The 7222-nt window shown below is 38.6% G+C and overlaps 1 long non-coding RNA gene across 1 annotated transcript; it reads left to right on the top strand.

The window, feature by feature from the left end:
* The first annotated feature begins 1215 nt into the window (after nucleotides 1–1215).
* On the top strand, nucleotides 1216–4542 carry LOC128020327 (uncharacterized). The gene is made up of 3 exons (XR_008185350.1): nucleotides 1216–1376; nucleotides 1715–2028; nucleotides 2569–4542. It is a non-coding gene; the product is annotated as an uncharacterized LOC128020327 (long non-coding RNA).
* The last annotated feature ends 2680 nt before the right edge of the window (nucleotides 4543–7222 follow it).

Genomic DNA, 7222 nt, shown 5'->3' with positions numbered 1-7222 from the left:
TTACATTTTTAAAACCAGGGGAAGTGTGGCATTTACGCTTATGTAAACACACAACGCCTTTCAGGATGCAACAGCTGTCGAAGATTTACATGCCGTATGCCAACCAGCTCCACAAACGTGCATCATTAGAGTATAAATGCTCAGACAGCAGTAGAGTACCTGCAACATGTCACTCACTATTTGTGTTATTTGAGCAGACGCCAGTTGAAAGATTGAAAGCCAGCGAGAAGCATGCATGAGTGATTTGTTACCATTTTTAATTTTTTTATTTACCATTTTGGTTACAGCCATGATTTGTAGAGGATACATTTTCATAGCAGAGGAAATGTTGCATCATAAAACAAACCTAAAAAAAACTAAATGCAAGAGTATATGTGAAGTATAAAAAAAATGTGATCAAATCAAGCACTTTGCATATTTAATGTAAATTGTGCTTGCATTTGCATTTAACAAATCTAACAGTTCCCGTTTCATATATAACCCAAGGATTCATCGGAACTTGAGAAGCCTATAAGTTACACGAAACAATCAAGTTCCCTAAATTATCACTTGAGTTCCCCAAAGGCTCGTTCCATACTGTCGTTTCACATTCTCTGTTTAGTTTTTTTCCCCTTTCAAACACACACACACATCGGCACGAAAACATACACTGTGATTTTCTCATTGAAAAAATGGCTGTGAGCACCTATGAAAAGCTTCAAAATTGTATTTCCCCACATCATTTATTTTCTTTGGGCCGCCGAGTCTTTCTCCCATGCTTCATGCCCTGGCTGCGGTGAGCTGAGAGAGAACAGGACACGCCTAAAAAACCCTAAAGTGTCTCTGGTGGCCAGTGTCAGTTGTGCACAGAGATTGTGGTCCTTGGCCCCGACCCAAGGATTAGGTGTTCCAAGGAAGAGAGATTTCTTGGCCTTCACCAATCCCCAAGAGTGCTTTGGGAAATGTGTGTTTGTGTATATGTGCCTTTCCCCTCCCTTTCCACCTCCTCTGCACTTGAGTTGTACGCCGTCTTCCTCCTCCTCCTCCTCAAAATGCCCACGATAGCAAGCGGATGGCATAATCACGGCCTGCCCTGGCTGGGTGGGTTTAAAAAGACTGACAAAATGTATCTTGAATTTTGAAGGGGGGACAATTCTAGTAATATAGTCAAACCGAGTGGGAGAGAGTGAGGGTGTTGGTGGGGGGGGGGGGGGGGGGGGGGTTGAATAAGTGACGGTTGGGGATCTTGGGCAAAGGAGGTGAGACAGGATATGAAAACAATGGACTCATTGTAGAAAGATGATAGAGGGATGAGAAGGAGATCAGTGGAACACAGCACCATCTACAGGCTGATACAGCACACCATCAGATGATCACAAGGAGATGGCCAGAATTGGGTAGGATGACGTTTCCTTTTTATGGATATCAAATATGATTCGGAAGAATAAATGAATTCATTGTAGCGATAGGGGTGAAATCGTTTTAATAAAAGATGGATTACATTGGTCTTATAGTTGGAACATGAGAAAGAGTGAGTAACTTCGAAAACCTCTTCGAAGTGTTTCCACATAAAAGGCTTTGACAAACAAGAGAGAGGTGACCTATAGTGACAAAATGCATTCTTCTCCATTTCCTGCATTTTTACGGGCTTCACTTGAATTTCAAATGGAACAGTTGTGTGAATGCCAGCTCCGACGCTTCCGCTCTGCTCCTAAGTCTCTCTTTCATTCTCCAGGTGACCGTTTTGCAGCCCCACCACCTTTCCTGTGCCAAAAATGCCAACTGTAACAACAAAGAGTGGCAGATGCCAAGGGAATGTCAGACGAATGACCTCCGTGAAGTCGGCCTACCAAAGAAAAGCAAATATTTACCCTGCGTGTTTGAACCCATGGCACAGTGCCACGGCTGCCCCTCGGAGCACATACTGGGCCGATAGGCTTACTCGTCCTCCAACTTTACTCGCTGGGACCCCTGGGTACACCCTGATGCCAAATAAAGTCTCCTTAATTTTCGACCATAACATCATAGAGTGGAACATGTCAGTAAGAGGTATGTTTAAGAGCTGTTAATGGAATATTCCAGGTTCAATACTAGTTAAGTTCGATCATAATTTTGATCACCACAAAAATAACTGGCTCTTCTCTATTTTTATTGAAAAGGAAAAAATCTGGATTATGCATAAAATGTAAAAAAAAAAAAAAAAAAAAAAAAACACTGTTGAAATAGTAAACACATGAGATATAAACAATATGCATGTTAATGTGATTTTAAGTGATTAAATTATTTTACATTTAGATGCTGTAAAAAATAAAAAATAAATAAATACATAGCTGAAACAATACATATGTTTTAAGAAAAAAATCTTGGGCTTTTATAAAATAAAAGTGCTTTTATAAAATAAACTTCACATTTCTGCTTTTAAACTCTAAAAATCATCCCTATTCACTTCTTTTGTAAGTGTCTACCATATTTTTGTGATAATCAACCTTCTACTGAATATTATTATTATTATTATTATTATTATTATTATTATTATTATTATTATTTTAAAGTCGTCTTATTACCAGTGCTGACTTTTATTCCATTCAGGTCCAGCACATCCCAGAGCTCAGCCGCCCTGAGACCAATGTCTCCTTATGGAACACTGACTTCAAAGTCCATTTTGGAAGGAATGATCTGAAGAATGCGAACTGGTCTCTGATAACCAGCAGAGCAGTCGGGATCATTGGAGAAGCCACCAAATGAGATCTCCTGGGCATCAAACACACAAAATACATAAAACATGTGCATATCATATTAATGTGCCATTCTATTCTGCTGGTTGGAATATGCTCTTGACTGTGCATGATTTACCCTGTCATCAGTGAATAATTTTATATGGAAAACATATATTGGGTCTAGCTTTGCTCGACTCTTTGACTCAGACTCCCCTCTTGGAAAGGTTTGCAGGTCATAACAGGATGCAAAACTGCACATCTGACCCACTTGTGTACTCCATGGCCCTATAACCCATCCTCCTCCATCAGATTAGCATGCCCACTCCAAGAAATGAGCTCTCAAATCAGCATGCAATCCATCAGGAGAACAACAACAACTGCAATGTGGTACAGACCATAACCTGGGACAAGAAAATGACTTGATGCTACGTGTCAGCCAATGTGTACAATTTCAAAAATAACAATTTCATCTGAAAAAAGTGGTCAGAATAGGTGTGGCACAAACTGAGAAACTCTATTAAACTTGAACATGTCTGTCTGCATTAGGATATTTTTCCTTTAATCTGACTCCCACCGTGCTGGATTGTAATCCCTGTGTCCTGTAGGAGCAATCGTCAACATGATGGGGAGGGGGAGGTTAAGAGAAAAAAATGAAGATGTGAACAATGCGTTAAGCTCTGTCAAAAAAAAAAAAAAAAAATTGTGGTGGGGGGATATGGAATCAGTCACTATAGCTACCGACTTTATGGCTCTACTAAGCTTGTTTTATTAGCTATACAGGAGCTATACAGGTGTGGTTTTTGTTGTCGTTGTTTTTTTTTTTAAGAACTGCAATTTTAAAAATGATTCAGTGGTAAACAAAAAGTAACTTTTTTCCTGAAATATTCCACATTGAGCTCCATGTCGAAGATGCGTGACTCCAGGAGTTGGCATGCGGCAGCAGTTCCAGCCTGCTCAGCCCACGCCATCTCTAAAGACCCTTAAACCAAAGCAAACGTTTCAACGACATTTCCAACCATTTTTACTCTAAAAATGTGATGAGAGCAGGTTAAAGCTGTAAGCCATCAAAGTCTGCCGAGCAGCGTGCCCTGTTTGAAACTCATCTGGATCCCCCGTAAACACTCAGCTGCTAAATGGCTGCACATGTGGCACTGAGTGCATTTTAGCATGCGCTAGTGTGTGTGTGCCACAGCGTGTTAGAATGTGCATGCGTGTGCTGGCATACAACATGGCTTATCAGTCTGATCAAAGACAGCCTTTCCTTAAACTGTCTGCAATATGAAAGGCACACAAAGGCAGGAATAGCTTCATGGTAAATATCTGATCCGGAGAGTAATTGGTACCTGTCTCAGGGATCTGGCTCTTTGATCGACGTATCCGTTGTTTAAATGTGGAAATATATTTATTGGTGGCTCCCCCACATCCCCCACATCATCACCCATATGGGCAGGGTGCTAAAAGATGCTCGCCACCAAACATGTTCTCTGAGCTCACAAAACTCACAAAGATACCTGAGAAGAAATGTCATACAATTAAATTATTAATACGGAAAAGTGTTAAAGGTTACATTTTTTATCATTATAACAGGTCTTTAAGAAGCACATCATTTAAAAAAATATAAAGACAAAAATTACTTGCTTCAGATGACTCCTTTTTATAGATAATCTATTGTTGCACGGGAATATATTGCTACTAGTGTTGTCAATAAAAAAGAATGAATTTGAAAAATTATTGCATTATTTGCATGTAATTAATTGAAGAAGGGGTAAGTGTTGGCAGATTTTTTTTGTATAAACAAAGCAACATTCATGATGCATATTTGAGTTGCATGAATGCCGATAGCTGGAGCTGTGCAAAGTATGGACTTACATTAAAGATAATGTACTTCAAGCTTGAATTTCTTCAATAGCTGGAAGATCTCTTATTATGGAATATACATAATGATTAAATGCAGAAATTTGTAAACATGTTAGTTCAATAAGTTCAATTATTAATTAATAAGACATTGACAGCACTGTTTGCCAGATCATACAATTTCATGTAACAGAGAACATTTTTCCCAAAATAAATCTAGGATAAAACACAATAACATTCTATTAGCACTTATAACTAAAACATCTATCATACATTTGAGAGTGTGTTCAAGTACAATACATCCCTTCAGCAGATTCATGAAAGATTACGGACAAAAATACGGAAAAACTTGTAAATGCATCCTGTTTGAAGATTAATACAACGACACTGCAAGCCACTTAAACATAAGTGAGCCTTCTGAGGTCATGTGACTAACACAGTGGCTTGCTGGGACAGGGTTGACGGAGTCATGACTTTTCACCCCAGTGCATCTTTGCATTGTCTTTCATTTTGAACATGACTGAATGAAAGTCATGAAAATAATTTACCCCAAGCCACAAATTTGTTTAGCTGTGCAATGACTATAGGTAAAAAAATATATATATATTATAGTAATTTGGGGTTTTTATGGTTGCTGGGGCTAAATGCTACTCTAAACAATCGGTCTTGTGTATGTAACATATCTCTGCATTAAATAACTGTTGGTGAGCAGGCAGTGTATTGACAACACACAGGCCAGCACATCCGCAAATGTCACCTATAAGACCATAAGCCACTTTAGGGATTTCAGTGATGCGATAGCTTACATATCATAATCAAACAGAGTCTGGATGTGATTACAAAAGAGCCAAAGGCCTCAAGAAATCCTTCCGTCCTCTCAATAACAAAAGGATTGCTTTTCTCCCGCTAGCTGGCCACGTTCTGTTTCACCACAGACACTGCACCACCAAAAAATGTCTTTAATAGCCTTATCAGTCTGGTTGGAAAACACAGGCCCCCGATTCCTGCTCCGTACATCAGAAATGTTGCCCTTCAAATGCTTAGAGAGTCTGGAGTTATTTAGCTCTGGTCCCCAATTCCAGGCCCGTGCCAAACCCAGAGTAGCATCGGAGGATTGTGTTTAAGAGCTGGCACAGGATAGCTCGGATATTTGTGTGCAAAGACACTGCCAGAGGGAGGGTGCCAAGAGGGCCCATCTCATCTCTAAGCTGTAAGCAACTGGAAAGTTTCAACAATTGTGGCGTTACATTTTGTCTTGGACTGGGATATTTTGATGTTCTGCTTATTTTGTTTTTTTGCATTGAAATCAACTGAACAAAGCAACATGTTTATCATTAATGCAAGTAATATTGACTTGCAAATTGGGTACATATTTAATAAAATTATAGAAAAGAAACGATGTGCAAAAGTAGGCTATCATTAGCGAGCAACCAAAGACGAAACAATCAACCTCAAAGCTCTGTCGCAGATTTCGACTGGAATATATCATTGCTTGATCTATATGCAAGTTCCATTACTTCCAATGTATATCAGATGGGGAGGAAATAAAATCAGGATTCGCAGGCTGAAACACTGCATCCCATCCAGCGTTTTGCCAAAATGAGTCTATGAATCGAAGTCAAGTGGTGGCGAAGCGGGGCTGTGAACCTCTCATTTGCAAGAGCACAGAAGTGTGTGGCTTAGGAAAATGGTTGTAATCGCAAACATGTGTGCCATATGTAACATGTTAGTGAATTTGGGGGGTCTTTTCAGAGTGGAAATCTTGATAGTTGCTGATAAGGGCCCTTTCTTAATTTAGTTGACTATACAGAAGGAAACTACAACATGTATACACAAGCACTAGACAGATGAAACAGGGGTGGGGGTTGCTTTATGACGATATTGGCTTTATAAAACAGCCCACAATTGTTTGATATTGCTTTTATAAAACAGTTAAATAAACATGAAGTTAAACATGAGTAGCTTAAGTGCTAATTATTAACAGTTAGCCTACTTCCTTATCTCCGCAATTAAAAATAAATAGTTTCAAACAAAACCCAAAAGAACACAGAGCAACATACAGTAGGTATGATACTTTCAAACCAATCTCTTAGACAACTTAATACAGATATTTTAATCAAATCTGCAAATTCATTTGAAGAACCAAATTAGCATGAGTTCAGTTATCATGACTAGAAGATCTGCTTCTTTCAAATAATCTCAGATGTGTTAAGCAAGGAACAAAAGAACGGTCCCCTGAAAAAGTCACCAAAACAACAATAACATATTTGAGAAAAGGCATTGCTTGGCAAGATAGGAAATAGAATGTAATGCACAGATTTTAACAAAGGCTCTTTTAACAGTTTGAACTACTAACTTTCATTGTTTAATTTTTTTTAGCTTTCCTTAAAAAACTGGTCTAAATTCTTAGAGGGTGACAAAGCTGCTCACTTTCAGTGAATGATACTGTTCTCCTAAAATAATACGAATTGTATTGTGTTACCAAATACTTGAAAGGTGTATAATTGCGAACAATCTACACTTCATTTGATGTGAATGGTTGGTCAGTGGTTGGAGGCTATATCCAAATCCAGGAATGTTTCACAGAACTGTACACTTTTAAAAAAAATGATACAGGAGCTCTTTCTGCATCTTTCTTCAATTCATCCGTTTTTTTTTTTTTTTAGAAGATA

Source organism: Carassius gibelio, chromosome A9 (assembly GCF_023724105.1).
Source record: "Carassius gibelio isolate Cgi1373 ecotype wild population from Czech Republic chromosome A9, carGib1.2-hapl.c, whole genome shotgun sequence".
Lineage (NCBI taxonomy): Eukaryota > Metazoa > Chordata > Actinopteri > Cypriniformes > Cyprinidae > Carassius > Carassius gibelio.
The sequence above is the reverse complement of the archived record's forward strand: the minus strand, read 5'-3'. Positions and strand labels throughout refer to the sequence as shown.